Source organism: Amblyomma mixtum, chromosome 8 (assembly GCF_055824585.1).
Source record: "Amblyomma mixtum isolate Tamu chromosome 8, ASM5582458v1, whole genome shotgun sequence".
In the NCBI taxonomy this organism is placed as follows: Eukaryota; Metazoa; Arthropoda; class Arachnida; order Ixodida; family Ixodidae; genus Amblyomma; species Amblyomma mixtum.
The window spans coordinates 94,012,762-94,030,381 of NC_143019.1; the positions used below are offsets into that span (position 1 = coordinate 94,012,762).

At 48.9% G+C, this 17,620-nt stretch overlaps 1 pseudogene; it reads left to right on the top strand.

The window, feature by feature from the left end:
- The window catches only part of LOC149333545 (toll-like receptor 6), a 22,180-nt pseudogene extending 4,949 nt beyond the window's left edge, over positions 1–17,231 (top strand).
- Positions 17,232–17,620: the final 389 nt, after the last annotated feature.

Below are 17,620 nucleotides of genomic sequence, written 5' to 3' on the forward strand. Positions count from 1 at the left end.
CACTGTCTCAAAAAGGAAATGTTCAGCGGGAAATGGGGACCCGACCGGACGCATAGCACACGTTCCTTGCGCTCGGTTGCGTATAAAACGGGAAACAGCTATAAAAGTTTAATCATTGTAGCAGAAATCGCGGCCAGCTGTCGCCGAGGCATAATTGCACGATTCTTCTCGACTGCTTCTGCTGCAGCGGAAGCCACAGTTAAACGCTGCAGCTCTCTTCTCTACCTGCCGGAACACGTGCGGTTTTGTGCAGCTACCGGAAAAAGACTAATATCGTGGTTGGCAGCTCTTTCCTATTTTGTTTCTGGCTTACTAGCGCGTAAATAGCACGTTTCGCCCTATTTATGAGACATGAATCGAGATCTAATTAGTGTTTTTCATTCTTGCTATTATTTCTGCGATTTTCCTGTGTTTAGTTCTTGCTCACTCGGAATTTTTGCCGTCCACGCTGTGCTCTGATACATGGGTTACACCGAAATTAATGTCGCCGAATAACTTCCTTCAAAAGAACAACACACATGAAGAATAAGACGAGGCCTTTTTATGAGTTGCAACATTCTGTTTTCTTGTTTGATTTTAGTCATTCTCTACGCAATCTCATAAGCAATGAAATGCTGCCTCGTCTCTGGCAGTAAAAGCGATGAATAGGAGGAACCCTTATAAATTATTGATATGGTTAGCTTTTCAATCGACATTGTATTGCGGCCATTTAAATATCAACAGAGAAGGATCCTGGCCATAAACTGATTTTATTCGTAGTTCACTATAGAGTTCTACTCCCACCATTAAGCACTGTTCACTACAGGTTTGGAAGCAACAAAAACAAGGAATGTACAACGCTGTACGATTAATATGCAAACCCTGTGCGGCAATAAGAAAACTGCTTTGCACTGTGATTTGTTACTATTTATACCTGGAAACCAGCCAAATCTTAAACTGAACCCTAGCTGGTTTCGGGTTATATTAAATATGACTGCATATTATTTGCGGCGCGACGAAACTATTCGGACGACAGTTTTTGTGTTAGAGCTGGGTGTTTTCCAATTCCTAAAAAAAGCTTCTCTTTGAGAGAACCACAAGCGAGAAAGTTTTTTCGTTGAAGTCTCCAAGTACACGTTGACAATTCCATCAGATGCCAACTAGTCGCTTTGTTTTTCTTTTATTCGATAGTAGTGAAAGCCGGATCGGGAGAAAAAGGTGTCGTCCATCGTACAATTCGTCCACGTACTGAAAGGAAGTGATGTCGCCAGAGCGGATGTGACGTCACTACTGGCAAAGACATGAACAGCTTCTACTGCTATCGCATAGTCCTCACAAAAGGTCATCTACACGCCCCTGTGAAATTTCTTGCTGACATTCATATTTAACGAGAACAGGCACACAGACACTAAAAGATTAAAGGAGTGAACAAAGGAAAACATAGCGCACTAAGCTTTTCCACTTGTCGTTTCCAGAAGGCTATTCTCTGTAGAAGCACCTGCACATTCAGCGGCTTTTCCATGTAGGCCGTGTTGGCCAGAATGTTCGGTTACGTTTAGCCTTTAATGACAGTAAGAGGGTGAAGTCGGGCTGGTTGGTTCATGCTGAACGAAACAACGGAACCGCGCTGACAAACAGGGCGAGAGAAAAGAACTGGAGCGCTTGCGTTTGTCTTTTCTTCGCTCTAGTCCCATTTGTAAGCGCTGTTTCCTCGTTTAGTTTAACGACAGGTGTTTTTTTAACAACCAATTTCATTCTTGTGGTCATTAACGTGTGGCAAGTTATAGGACGTGTGCTTGCCAGACACATTAAAATTTTTAAATGTGTCTAGCAAAAAAAAAAGAAAATGAAGCCGATTGCCTTGGCTAGAAGAAAAAAGTTATCTCCGTTCTTAATTCGAAATCCGTGTCATTGGCCGTCGGCACTTCTCACAAAATAATTTCAACCATTGTAGTGATTTGTACTGGGGCGAAGGATGCCTGGTCTCTGCCTGGTTTTATACCGACAAATAAACATTGCGGAGAGTTAGAAGTGCAGATTCCCGTATTTTCGTGGATTGCTTGTAGCTCCACAAGCGCCGCTTGCAGTCGAGACAAGCTTCAGAAGAAAGTGGTCACCTCCCCCTTCCTGGGAACTGTGTTCGCAGGCAGCCGATTCTCTTGAAAGCTAGCACTGATTGTGAATACCGCTGAAGTCATTCGGATGACGACAGTGTGCCGTTAGTTTTACGTTTTTTTCTTTCTGCTCTTTCCGAAGTTTTCCTTCAGGATAAGCACAACGCTCGGGCAAACAATGTCGTTCATGCCTCATTTCCGTCCTTTCATCGTTCGTTCAAGCAGCACTCCTGTCTATCTGCTCTACTCGTATGCTACGAATCCTCATCTTGCCTCTTCGAGTGATTTTATTTGTTTTTGTTTATTTATCTGCCAACTGCGACAATTGAATTCTACCGGGGACGATCAATCAAGAGCTGGGGTATCTCCATGTTCTTTGAGGCAGTGATTTTCTCGGACGCGCCGCTTCCCGGCCGCCTTTCCCGAATTCAATCTTCTCGGACGTGCAGTGCGCGCGTTTGGATCGCGAGCACTAGCAGCGTCTCGCTAAATCCTAAGGAACTTCAGGCTACTGGTATCACATCCGCTACGGCTATCTGTTTTCATTTCTTATCTCTTCATGCGAGTCTCAGCATTATCGAGGTATTCGAAATAAAGGATACACAGGGGAGTACGCTGAAAAGAAACAGGCAAGGCTTTTTCAGAGCATCGTGCAGAGGAGCAGCTGCCGACAATTATTCCCGTGAGCAGGACAACGCATCAGCGACAGGGTACAGCTGTTGGATACAGAAGAGCATGAAAGCGCTTTGGGAAGGGGGGGGGGGGGGGGGGGGGGCAGGGCTTTGCTCTTTAGATCCCGGGATTCTTGAAAGTATTGGTGAGCGCTTTCAGAATACGGAAAAGGGACAAACACACAGGGCGAAGCGCTTCGTCCTGTGTGTTCGTCCCTTTTCCGTATATACCGTATACCTTCTAGAATGTATTTCCAAGTAGCCCCAGTAGTAGCTCTTTTGATCCCGGAATCACTGGCTGTCTGGCCAGAACAGGCCGACTGGCTGAAGCCTGTTCTCTTGGCTATCTGAAGTTCTCACCAACAACTCCCCTCTTTAAATGCCAAGAACATCGCTCGCTTGTACTCATTTGGATGCCCACGTGTTTTCCCATGGAGCTTTGGCGCTGCCAACGGGGAGTGGTTAAAGCCCCTTGATGCTGAGAGTAACGACCCTCACCTCCAAGCCCGCGGTTTCCTCCTCAATTCTCCTCGACCGCTTGGTGCGCATCCTGCAAACGCCTTGCATGCGCATTGGGTGTCACAAATGAGTGTGCAGGCGTTTCCGCTCACTCTTCGCTTCTGTTTTGCAATTTGATGCTTTTAGTCATACGATGAGTCGCCTTTGTAACCTTTTGGAAGGGGAAATAAAGTTTCTAAAAGAGACAGCGCAGCAGGCGTGAACAAGTAACGTCGCCGTCGGTGAGCGCGTATGCCATAGGGCACATTTGCTTGAAAGTTGTCGCGTGAAGGCGTAAGCAGTCACGTCAAATTTGTGGCCCGTCTACCGCAGAAAGACTTTTTTCCACTTCACTGCGCACTGCTTTAAGAATACTGCTGACATCCGTACGCAGGAAGCTGGTAACCTGCACTGTTTGTCGAAAGAAAAGAGTCGAAGGGATTCCATTCTTCGCCGTGCAGTGGCCCTCGGCACGCATTGCATGCTTTACTAATCTGCTGAAAGAGGCGGCAGCTCTTATCCTCACCCTTCCGAAGATCAGGACTTCCACACATGTTAAAGAACCGCGCTACATGGCTTACAAGCAACCCCCTTTTTCTCCAAACTTTAGGCAAAGGCTGAACATTGCTTGACAAGGCCGTCGGCTGTGTGAAAGCTAAACATAAACGCCCCCCACAGTTCGCGGCGCCAAAAAGCGAAGAAAATATGCTGAACCGCTAGGGTACGGGCATCGAACGTCCGCAGCCAGCTATTATGACAATCCTGTTGTTAAACAGTGAAGGAAAAAGAAAGGGAGCCAAAAATATTCGCATAGTGGCCGAATGTGCGATTGCAATTTGAAAAGTGACCCTGTACTGTCTTCTGGATCACGAGTTATGCACTCTACCTGCACTCGAAGACCTCAGTTTGGAAATCTGATCACTCAGGGCGACGTATGGCTCACCATTTTTCTGCCACCATTTTTCAAGACACTCGAACTCTACAACAGCGAATTGACCACCCACTGCGCTGAAAATTTTGAGGGACTGCACAGCAGGGTGTCGAACCGGAACTGAACCCGAACCTGAAACTGGAACCGAACCCGAATTTTCGCCCGGAACCGGAACCGAACCGAACCCATATTTTTTTTCTCCATCTTGGAACTGAACCCGAACCGGAACGATTCAAAGGAACCGTTCCGAACCGGTTTGGGACCCGGTTCAGCCTCAGTTTTTTTGCATCCCTGCATACGTCTTGTTTTCCGACAAAATGAGATGATCTATCGCATAGATCTACCCACCCGTAGCTGTCTGCGCTGGGAAGTGAGAAAATTGTACCCAGTATATGCGACAGCAAACTTACAGGAGATGTGATGCCTGGGAAGAAGCCTAATTGACCCTTCTGTAATGTACTACCGCCAATTCTAAACACTTGTGGAGTACGGTCCACTGTTAAAGGGAACATGCGATCGCGTGGCCTCCGCGCTTCGCGGAGCGCTGCCGCCGAGAACTTGTGGGAATTGTCGGCACAAGACGCATGCGCAGTAAGCATGACGGCTGGTCACTCCGCGCATGCGCCTGATGCCGCCTATTCTCGCCGCATCCAGGCGGCAGGGCTTCCTGAAGCGCAGAGCACACGCGATCGCATGTTCCCTTTAACAATGAACCGTACTGTACGTCAGGTTTATGTGAAATCTTGAGTTAGTACTCCTCCCCTTTTACATATTTGCGTAAATCTTTAATCAAACTGTTAGGACTGCTCTAATTCAATAAAGTACTATAAACACCAAACTTTTGCTTGCGTGCTTTCTTTTTTCAAACAATGCGTTAGACGTTGCTGTACATGGAGCACCGCGTGGTATTCACCAACACATAATAAATAATTTATATTTGAATTTCTTTTTGACTCTGTTTTGGTTTCACCAACATAACGATGGGTGTGACGTGTAGTGGAAATTAGGTCGCGTGAGGGGCTATAAAACGGCAATATAACTGCTGATACGTCGTCCATTGTAATGATAGGTCTTGAAGCCGGCTGATTTAAGTGCTACAGTGAGTCAAAACAACGCATCAGCGTTTGTATTAGTTTTCCCGTGCCTCACGCGACCTAATGTTGAACTCAGGTAACAGCCATCATTCGGATGATGAAACCGAAACAGCATGGAAGAATAAATTATTTTCTAAATTATTTAGCGGCAGTAGCCGAATACCACACCGTGATCCATGCATTCTAATATCTATGGCGTCATTTGAACGGAGAAAACAAGCAATAAAACTGGGTGTCTAGAGGCATTTTAGTACCGATTGAGAATGCCTTCTTTTTCTTTGCGTCATTTCCCACAAATAGACGAAATATTAGCGCGAGGACCCAACAATGTTGTGATGGTGGTTTTTGAGAAAAGGAAATGGCGCAGTCTGTCTCACTTCTTGATGGACACCTGAACCGCGCCGTAAGAGAGGGAGGAAGGGGGGGATGAAAGAAAAAAGAGAAATAGGCGCAGTAGGGGTGGGCTCCGGAATAATGTCTACCAGCTGCGAACCCTTAAAGGGCAACTGCATAGGTTTTAGAAATCGACGAGCTTAAAAGGGTCAATTTGTGAAACTTCCAGGTAAAGTATGCGAAGTCCTTTTGGCCTAGCATTTGAAACGGTGACGTAATCACCAAGTAAAATTGCTACGGCCTTCAAGCATCTCCGCAGCGCACAACGCTAAGGGGGGACGCATGATGACGTCAACGAAAGTATCCGTACATTTCCAACGCATAAACGCCTTTGAAAGAAAAAAACCAACGCCCCCGAACTCAAAGCCCGCCGAACGTTGTTTGGCAGCGTCCAACGGGGCACGGCAGGGCGTGGCTGACGGCAGCAGTAATTTGAAATCATACCTTCCGTGACATCACATTGAACTTCGCCGCACTCCACTGTTGCTCTGAGGAGAAGTGCAAAATTTAATCGTCGATTACGTCACTATTTTAAATGCTAGTGCAAAAAACTTAGCATGCTTTACCTACAGCCTCTATATATTTGAATCCTTGAGTATCGCGAAATTCTCAAAAAGTGGCGCAGTTGCCCTTTAACGTGCACTGACATCGCGCAGCCCACGGTGCCTTTTGCGTTTCGCCTCCAACAAGATGTGGTCGCCGGAGCCGAGTTCGAACCCGGGTACACCGAATAAATAACCGAGCGCCCTAACCACTGAACAACCGCAGTAGGTAGTGCAACATTTACTTTTGTAGGCGCTCATTGTCTGAGACAGCAAATTCTAAATAAAACCCCTCACGATGGGTCTGTAGGGCAATAAAGAAAAAAAAATGGCTGAATGGCTGTGGAGCTCGGCTGCTGATTCCAAAAATACAAAAACCATCGTGACGTCGAAAATGTCCAGCTGGCCTCCGTTGATCTGGAGCCCTCCACTACACTGTCTGTCATGTAGCCCCAATGTCTACTCGACACGTTAAACCCGAGATATTACTACTAGTATTACCAAAAGAAGAATGTACAAATTGGTGCAGCTTCTTTTTCTTTTAGAATCCGCATATTCTTGTGCACGCGATGGAAATAAGCAACGAAAGGCAGGTTCTTGGCAACGGTGGAGATGTACTAATAAGAAAAAAAAATACCGATTACACAAAAGGACAACGCGGAAATACATGCGCTCGCTGGCATGCAATAGTGATTCCGCCCAGAAAGATGCTACTGCGATGAAATGTAACTACGATGAAGTGATTTCGTTATGCCGATTCGCTGAAATCGTTCTGCTTCTAAGAAAGAATTGCTGTCAGTCGCCAGCGTGCGGCTCCATCCGCTGTTCTCGCACTGCTCGATCTTGAATTCTCTGTCTGGCGACTTATATATACTTCTCGCAGTCATATTTGCCGTTGTTAGTGCCTGACATGAAAGGCTTATGCTTTTTTGGCGTTTTTTTCGTAGAACGCTTGGGCGACTGAATACGTTGAGCCTTCAAAACACTCTGCCTCGGCTATATCGGGTACAGGTGGGTGATGAGGGGTGGAGAGATGGGTGAAAGTTTTTGAAGGTGCATTTTTACCAGTGAATGCTCTGATGTACGCCCACCGGAGTGTGAATCAAGGATGGAGGCTGCACGCACGCAGCGAAGTTATTTTTGGGAAAGCAGGCTATACTACTAACGCAGTAAAATGGACAACTAAAAGAGTATGCATAGTCTAACCTCTGACTCCGAGCGGGATTCGTACTAATGGCGGCGCAACAGAAAACTTTGTTTACAGATGCTTTAAGCTATTCGGCTATCTTGTAGGCTTTTTTTTATGGTTGTTGCATGGAATATTTGGAACCTCTCTCACCCTCCTCATGTCTTACTTGACCGCGTAGATTTCAGCGATCTCGGCATAAGGCATGCCACCATAACTCCCTGCCTCCGCCCGCACATGCTATGCATATGCATACCACGCGACTAGCATGGCCAGCAAGGATTTCAGAATTATCTAATCGCTGTTGTGAGTTGATCCGCGACCATGGTCAGTAGCTTCGCTTTTGACGATGCCCCTTTCTCACGCGCACCGCGCTTCTTCCATTCGGGGTGCTTTTCCGAGCCGGCGAACGCGTAGGCAATGATTGCCCTCGTTGGCCATCGACGCGGGTTTGGCCGGCGGTTACTTACTATTTGAATAGAAAATTACAGCATATCGTTACCGTGCTTTTTTTAGCGTTTACAGTGTTACCGGACGTCGGACTTAACGGTTAGCGCTGCGCACAGCAGTGCCGGCTTTTAATTCCATTTCTAGGTTGACATGTTCTTTCCGGGGCGGCGTCGTGAAGGTTGAGAGGCGCAATTTTATTTGCGTGCTTAGCGGAAGGACGACCTCTAAAACCTCGGGGTAGTTCACCATGCCACCTCGTTCGCTATAACCGAGTGGTGTGGCGAGAGTTGTTCGCTGTATCTGCGACGAATTTCCGTTGCCCTTATGCATATTTTCATAGTAGCACCACACCCGCTTGCAATAAGCAAGCGTTCGTTATATCTGCGGCCATTAAAGTGGGCTCCACTGTACATCCGCTGACTTCGCTTTAATACACCAGTATCAAGAAAGTCTAGGCAAGGATGTATATGTATGGGTAGAGGAAGTAATGCCCGATCGCAGCATTTGTTATCTGCCTTGTGGAGAGGCCGTACAGGTAAGCAAAAGCGAAGAGTGAGAGAACCGAATGAATCAGCTCTCGCGAGCATGTCCAGAAAAGACAGGCGAGCACTTAGTCACCTATTAAGCACAGCTGCCAGAAAGGGGTTGTTTGTAGTTTTGAAAATAAATGCCTGAAACAAGTTGGTGGACAAATGGTGCACGCCAGATTAACCACTCTTTATCACGCTATGAAGGGCGCAAAAAATTCTGTTGACGAAAAGGTTGCCTTTCATAGCACCCCAGGAAAAGTCCAAAAAATTCTATCACAAACAAATTTCTTACTTTGCTATAGTGAGAAGCCACGATTAGCTGAGTTTTTAAGCTACTGAACTATAGGGGCTTGGGATATATAACATGAGTCACAAAGGCGATGTCGAATAGGTGATTTAAATAAAATATGTTTGATAAGTTCTGCATGTTAGGGAGAGCCAGTGCTCCCACGAGGCTCTCGTTGGGTGGGGGATGGGCGGTGGAGGGATTCTCGAACATATTCTTACCATGTAGTAAAGGAGGGGGGACTGGCAAGTCGGTTTCGGGGTGACGGAAAGGTATCTGCCTGTATGTATACGTGCCGACACATGACAGTGTCGTTTCTCAGTAGTGCGCGAGAACGTAGAGGGCACGTGCGGCGGAAATTTTGGTGCCCCGTAAGTACACTGCGTACGAGAAAGTACCAACTGACTAAAGCTTTAAAGGGCAACTGAAGCGGTTTTAGAATTCGATCAGTTTAAGGTTGCCGAATGTGTAAAATGTGCAGGTAAAGCCTGCGAAATGGTTTTGCTCTCGCATTTGAAATGGTGGCGTAATCGCCGAATAAAGTCGTCGTCGGCGTTCAGCTTCTCTGAAGTGCATAGCGACGGGCAGAGGCCCCGATAATGACGTCACGTAAAACGGCACTACGTTTCCAGCGAAGAAACGGTTATTCCAATGAAGAAAACCGGCGCCATCGAAGCTGGAGCTAACAATGCATTGTTTGGCACCATCTGACGACGCACAGCAGCATGCAGGCGTAAGCAGCGGACATCTGAAATTTCGGCAAATATGACGTCACCGCCGAGTTTCCTCGCACTCCCCCATTGTAGTGAGGAGAAGCCTAAATATTGCTACGGGTCGACTCAGAGAAGATGAGGCAGACGAAGTGAGAGGGCGCTTGGCGCGTGCTCGGGCTCTGAATCCTGCGCGGTGGCTTGTTTCTTGGCGTCCGGTGTGCCCTGTGCTTGTGTTGTGTTCAGTGTGACTGCACCAGTGTTCTGCGGGGTGTGAACGCCTCCTGCCACGTAACATCTTGGTGGAGGTGAGGACTTTCCCCTTCCTCTCGTTCTGGCCTATTCCATCACGGAGCTTCGCAGCGGTCGCTACACCGGGACCGCTACAATGACGCAGCCCGGTGACTCGCCAAGTCCCACTGCCACTACATTCATGGTCATGGCTCATCCCCGTGACCCCGACATCTTCTCCGGTGCCTCAACTGAAAACGTCGACAGATGGATCTTGATGTATGAACGCGTCAGCGCCCATAACAGGTGGGACCCCACCGTCATGCTGGCCAACGTCATTTTCTATTTGTCTGGCACAGCGAGGCAATGGTACGAAACCCATGAAGACGACTTAACGAGTTGGGACACCTTTAAAGAAAAGCTTCGCGCTCTCTTCGGACCTCCAGATGCTTCGAAGCTCGCAGCCCAAAAACATCTCGACTCGCGTGCTCAGTCCACCTGTGAAAGTTACATCACGTATATTCAAGACGTCCTTGCCTTATGTCACCAGGTTGACAACTCCATGTCGGAATCGAAAAAGGTGGGCCACATCCTAAAAGGGATCGCGGACGACGCTTTTCATTTACTTCTCTGCAAAGGCAGTGATACCGTGGATGCCCTTATTAAGGAGTGCTGTCTCTTCGAGCAAGTAAAGAGCCGGCGCATCTTTCCACAATTTCAAAGACTTCCCCATACGGCCGCCACATCTTCGTGTGTTTTGCAGCAGCCGCCAACTAGCCCACCTCCCACTTCGCCTCTCAACATCAACGACACACTCACCCTGATCGTTCGCCGCGAAATGGAGGCCTGTGCACCTGCGGCCCTCCAACCTACCATCCCCAGTCACCCCTTGCCCGATGTGTCCCTTATTCAAGCCGTCGTACGAGAGGAACTCGCAAATTTGAATCTCTCACCTGCCATCTGTTCCATCGGGAACTCTAGCGTCCGGCCACCAACCAGGAATGCTTACCGTCCCAGGGCTCCGAACTTTCGTCGCTACCGAAATCCAGCAGAGTGGCGCACGCCTGATGATCGCCCCATATGTTTCAACTGTTCCTGTGTCGGTCACATTTCCCGGCACTGCCGCAATAGATGGTTTCCGACTCCTCGCACCGAGCTCTCCTACGACAACCGTTCAGATATTCCCCGCCGTTTTCCGCCCCGACCACCTCATGACCAATCAGATTCGGCCTACGATCTCACCAGCTCCCGACTCCGTCGTTCTTCCCGCTCTCCATCTCCACGAGGCCGCCGCTTCCGATCCCCGCAGTCCCTTCGATCATCGGCTGCAGCCTCATACGACCGCTCTGACTTGGAAAACTAGCTGATGCAGCTCCCGGAGGTGACGCTGCATCCACGACCAGGCCCACAAATCCTCTACAGACCTCCCACTTGAACCAACTAGACGTTTGTGTTGATGGTGTTCCCGTGCGTGCGCTTGTCGACACTGGAGCGCATATCTCTGTCATGAGTGCACAACTTCGTCGTCGTTTACGTAAAGTTCTCACGCCAGCTCGGTCTCGAGTGCGTGTCGCGGACGGCGGAACAGTTAGTGTTGACGGACACTGCACTGCACGCGTTAGTGTTGCTGGCCATGACCTTCCGGTGCAGTTCAATGTTTTGACCCCTTGTTCTCATGACCTCATCCTCGGCCTCGATTTCCCATCAGAACACTCCGCCCTGATAGACTGCTCGCGCGGCATCCTACACCTCGATCTCCCAGCCATCGATCCTGAACCCTTGCCTTCTCCCAGACTGTATTCGCCCGACCAAGTTTCTCTGCCCTCCCTAGCCGCCTTATTCGTTACCCTACGTCCTACTTCATCAGTCGCCGATGGTGACTACTTAGTCGCCCCTATTTCAGATGTCTTGCTGCACCGCAACGTTGCACTGCCCCACACTGTCGCTACCATCAGGAGAAACAGTGTGTCACTTCCGTTAATCAATTTCAGCTATTCAGCCCAAGTCCTTCCACCTGGCATATGCGTGGCAACGTTCTCACCTATTGGCTCCTGCCAAGTTGCCCCATTGGACACTGCCCATGCATCAGCTCCTGCAGCCCCTGCTCACGATCCTACTTCGACTGACGCGATCACGGCAATGATGCCCTCCGATTTGCTCCCTGCCCAATCTTGTCAGCTGCGTGCGCTTCTCGAGTCCTATTCCGACATCTTCGACCTCCATAACAGCGCCCTCGGCCAAGCTCTTACCGTTACGCACCGCATCGACACCGGCGATGCTCCTCCTATCCGCCGCCGACCATACCGGGTCTCCCATGCAGAACGACAGGTCATCCAGGCGGAAGTGGCAAAAATGCTGGAGAAGAACATCATTGAGCCCTCTCACAGTCCTTGGGCTTCGCCCGTCGTCTTGGTCAAGAAGAAAGATGGCTCGTGGCGCTTTTGTGTGGATTACCGTCACTTGAATAAGATCACTAAAAAAGATGTCTATCCGCTTCCTCGAATCGACGATGCCTTAGACTGCCTCTATGGAGCCAAATTCTTCTCCTCCATAGACCTCCGATCTGGCTATTGGCAAATTGCTGTGGATGACCAGGACCGGGAGAAGACTGCGTTTGTTACTCCTGATGGCTTATATCAGTTTAAGGTTATGCCTTTCGGCTTATGTAACGCCCCAGAACTTTCGAGCGCATGATGGACTCCTTGCTGCAAGGATTTAAGTGGTCCACTTGCCTGTGCTATTTAGACGATGTAATTGCGTTTTCGCCCTCGTTTTCGTCCCACATGGGCCACCTTTCACAAGTTCTTTCCCTCTTTCGCCATGCCGGGTTGCAGCTCAACTCTTCAAAATGCCGTTTCGCGCGTCGCCAGCTCAATATATTAGGCCATGTCGTCGATGCTACGGGGGTTCGTCCCGATCCAGACAAGATCCGAGCAGTAAAAGACTTCCCAGTACCCCGTTCGAGCAATGACGTCCGAAGTTTTTTGGGCCTTTGTTCTTACTTTCGTAGATTCATTCAAGATTTTGCCGACATTGCTCAGCCGCTCACCGATCTTCTTAAAAAGGATGTTAGTTTTTCCTGGGGGTCCTCCCAAGACCAAGCCTTTGCCCACCTTATAAGGAAGCTTACCACTGCACCGGTCTTGGCACATTTCGATGTGTCCGCTCCTACGGAAGTCCGTACTGATGCTAGTGGCCATGGCATCGGTGCAATCCTTTCCCAGCGTCAATGCGGCACACATCGTGTAATTGCCTATGCTAGCCGTCTCCTATCCCCTTCCGAGAAGAACTACTCCATTACCGAAAGAGAGTGCTTGGCCCTCGTCTGGGCTGTTGGCAAATTTCGTCCCTACTTATATGGCAGGCCATTCACAGTTGTGACAGATCATCACGCACTGTGCTGGCTTTCTTCTCTGAAGGATCCTATCGGTCGCCTCGGTCGTTGGGCGCTCCGACTCCAAGAATATGACTACGCTGTGATCTACAAGTCTGGCCGGTTGCACAAAGATGCCGACTGTCTCTCTCGTTACCCTGTTGCCCACTCTAATACTGTGACGAGCGCAAGCACCATTGACCTGTTCTCTGTGACTCCGTTTACAACTATCGGCGAAGAACAGCGTCGGGATGCGGAGCTTCTCTCCATCATCGATCGCCTAACGTCCGCCCCAACCGACCCTTCACTGAACCGCTTTGCTCTCGTTGATGGTATTTTATACCGCCGGAATCTTCAACCAACTGGTCCTGACCTTCTCCTCGTCGTCCCGAAGCACTTACGAACAGTCGTTCTCCACGAACTTCATGACCTCCCGACTGCTGGCCATCTAGGCGTTACTCGCACGTACGACCGCATCCGCCGTCGGTTCTTCTGGCCTGGCCTCTACCGCTCAGTGCGCCGTTACGTTGGTGCTTGCGATGAGTGTCAGCGTCGCAAGCGCCCTGCGACTGCTCCCGCTGGCTTTCTTCAGCGCATTGACATCCCTCCGGAGCTTTTCTACCGTATCGGCTTGGACCTTCTCGGCCCATTTCCTGAGTCCACTTCTGGGAACAGATGGGTTGCAGTCGCCACAGATTATGCCACCCGGTACGCGATAACGCGTGCGCTCCCCACGAGTACTGCCGCTGATGTCGCCGACTTTCTTCTTCAGGACGTCGTTCTTCATCATGGAGCACCCCACCAACTGCTCACTGACCGTGGCCGCACCTTCCTTTCCGCAGTGGTAAACGACATTCTTCGCGCGTGCTCAACTAAGCACAAGTTGACGACCGCTTACCACCCCCAAACTAATGGCCTCACTGAGCGCCTCAATCGGACGCTCACCGACATGCTCGCTATGTACGTCTCCTCTGATCACCGAGACTGGGACGTCGCACTCCCATACGTTACATTTGCATATAACTCCTCCCGCCACGACACTGCCGGATACTCTCCGTTTTACCTCTTGTACGGCCGTGAGCCTCAACTGCCGCTTGATACGTTGTATCGAACGTCTCCTCCCGCACATTCTGAATACGCCCGTGAAGCCATTGCCCATGCTGACCATGCTCGCCAAGTCGCCCGTTCCCGCTTGCAAGCCTCCCAAGCTTCTCAACAAGAGCACTATAACCGCCGCCACCTGGACAGTGCCTTCTTGCCTGGGTCCCTTGTATTGCTCTGGGTGCCTTCTCGCCGTGTAGGGCTCTCGGAAAAGCTTCTTTCTCGATATGTGGGCCCGTATCGCGTGCTGCGCCAAGTCACAGCCGTCACATACGAGATTGAGCCTGCCTTCACCGAGTGCAATTCCCGTACTCCACCCTTCGATATTGTGCACGGGTCGCGCCTTAAGCCCTACCACCTACCCTCTTCTGACACTCGCTGAGCCGCACCGCGACGGTGCTTTCACGCCCGGGGGTCATGCTACGGGTCGACTCAGAGAAGATGAGGCAGACGAAGTGAGAGGGCGCTTGGCGCGTGCTCGGGCTCTGAATCCTGCGCGGTGGCTTGTGTCTTGGCGTCCGGTGTGCCCTGTGCTTGTGTTGTGTTCAGTGTGACTGCACCAGTGTTCTGCGGGGTGTGAACGCCTCCTGCCACGTAACAATATCATCGCGGTTTTAATCGACGATTATGCCACCATTTTAAATGCTAATGCAAAAATACTTTGCATGCTTCATCTAGAAGCTTGATAGATTCGAATTCTTGAATAACCTCGAATTCTCAAAAAACCCTTTCAGCTTCCCTTTAAGGGAGACCTATTACTCGCGCTACGAGGTCTCCCGAACTGCTGAAGCAGGAGGGTCTTATAGATGCAAAATCCATGGGCTTTTCGTCCTACACCTCATAAGGTGGATTATAGCGTATATACATAGCCGATTTCCGTTAATTTCGAGTTCATTTCATTTTTCGGCTCTTGCCGTAAATTCGTCTTTTTTGCTGGGGACAATAAATAAAATAGGTAAAGTGAGAACAACTCACATTAAACAATTTTTTCATGATCAAGTAACGCAGTAAACAACAAAATGAAGACGGGAGACGACACGAGCGCAGACTAACAACTGGTTATTTTATTCTGGGATAAGTATATAAAGGCGCAGTACACAGGAAACAACCCCAAAAAACAGAACAAAGGTTAAAACTTAAAAACCATGCTGCGCATGCACATCACATCCTGACGTCTTTTTAACGAAATTCCAAGAGTATCTTCCACAGCAGACGGCACTCCCCTTTATCCTGGACCTCATACAACGCCAAGAAAGTCTGACTCCTTATCTACCAAATTGATAGATAGTGAAGCAACACACTCATCGGCTTCCTTCCAGATCCCATTGACCTCGACCAACTCCCTACAAATGCAAACAGGGTTATTAAACAGGACACTTGTCTTATCTACTGGGGGAAGCAATCGTTGCACTCGCTGCAATACAAAGCCAAGTTGTACGACACTGCTATTTTTTCACCCATCTGTGATGTTCGAACAATTGCTCATTGCTTCCACAATTAGAAAGACAAGTCCCCTGTTTAATCACCCTGATCGAATTTGTAGGGACATGGTCGAGGCCTTTATGATCAGGAAGGAGAGATGAGCGTGTTGCTTCACCATACATCAATTTTGTTGATAAGAAGCCAGGCTTTCTTGGCAACTGTGTGAAGACCAGGAGAGAGGGGAGCGCCGTCTACTATGGAATATAGTCTTCGAATTTCGTTCAAAAAGATGTCATGACTCGACTATGATGTGCATGCGCAGTATGGTTTTTTTAGTTTTAATCTTTGCTCTTCTGTTTTTTGGATTGTTCACGGTGTCCTGCGCCTTCATATACGTTTCCGAGAATGTAATAACCAGTTGTTAGTCAGCGTGTGTAGTCTCCAGACTTCCTTTTGTCCTTTTTCATGAACCCTTACCAACTAGCCCAGTTTTATGTTCCTGTAAACAAATCTTTGGACTTTTTTATTTTGTACCGTGATGTGCAAGAAAAAAGAAAACGCATAGCAAGGTTGACTGAAACCCCTCGGCGTTATAATTTTTTTTTTGTCCTGAACCCGTTTGAACCCGTTTGAACCGGTTCGAGACGGTCCGAACCGGTTCGAACCGGAACGGAATCGCCCTCTGGAGCCGAACCCGGAACTGAACCCGAAATGCGTGAACCCGAACCCGAACCGAACCCGAAAAAATGCCGGTTCGACACCGTGCTGCACAGACTGCAAAAGCTCACTCTAACAAAAAGCCGGACCGTCATTAGCACTCCTGCTCCTGTTTTTTCTCCGTTTCTTAGCCTAGACATCCAGGATTTGGGACAGAGCAAAGTTCACATCTTCTATCCCCACATTTTTGTTAGTCTAAACGTGAGCACCTTGTTTCTGTCATGTAACTTCATTTCAATAATCTGGTCACAGCCTGTATTTTCCCCTATGGCAAGGCTGAAAACTGTGGAGCTGGATAGTAACAAGATTAGAGTTTTGGACGACGCTGTGTACAAGGATTCTGCGGATTTCATTGCAAAGAACATTTGCAATTACCCTTGGGACTGCACAAACTGCCGCACTAGAAATGTGCAGCATCTTCTGCTCCGACTGGAAAGACAAGTTTGTCGCAACAACTGCGTCGTTGGAGTAGCGAAATAACCCCCCTGGTAAACACCGCCTTCAAGAGACTCCTTCCAAGCACTGAAGCATGCCGTCTCCCCAACGATTACGTCGTCATCAGAATGCCTGTCATTCATGTTCTTGTGGGCTCGGTGACGCGTTGTGCCCTCTACGTCTATAGATGGTACATCCCTTACTTAGCCTTACTTCTGCGCGTCAAGGTACGAGGATATCGACGACTGAAATCCGGTGAACGGTATCTCTGGGGCGCGTTCATTTCGTACCATGACTCGGAGGCGGACTGGGTTCGCGACTACGCGCTACCCATGCTGGAGTCCTCCGCCCTTCGATTCCGCGTGTGCATTTGAGAGCGCGATTTCATTGCCGGCACGCCCGTTGTAGAAAACATGTATCGTGCCATAACACACAGTCGAAATCGCTGTTTGCGCTGAGTCAAGAGTTCTACGCCAGCCGCTGATGCACATTCGAAGTGACCAGGACACAGCAGCGGCTATTCGAGTCGAACCTCGAAAATGAGGTGGGGCACATCGTATGTGAATAGATCGAACAATCTTGGTCAAATGTTTAGGAGAATCCCCCAAGGTGGAGTAAATTTGTAATAAGGGAGTAATTACTCATTTACGGCTACAAAGGAAAGCTTTACATCTTTCTCAGAAACTTCGTAGTTAAAAAAAAATTCGTCCTGGTCCGGGGTTCGAACCCGGGACCACCGCTTCACCGGAGCAGTCGCTCTACCAACTGAGCTAACCGGGACGGCAAGCTTATGGTAGGGCGAGAGCGAATTGATCAATAACTCGAAGTGGGAACAGTGTTGGTCAAATGTTTAGGAGAATCCCCCAAGGTGGAGTAAATTTGTAATAAGGGACTAATTACTCATTTATACGGCTACAAAGGAAAGCTTTACAGGTTTCTCAGAAACTTCGTAGTTAA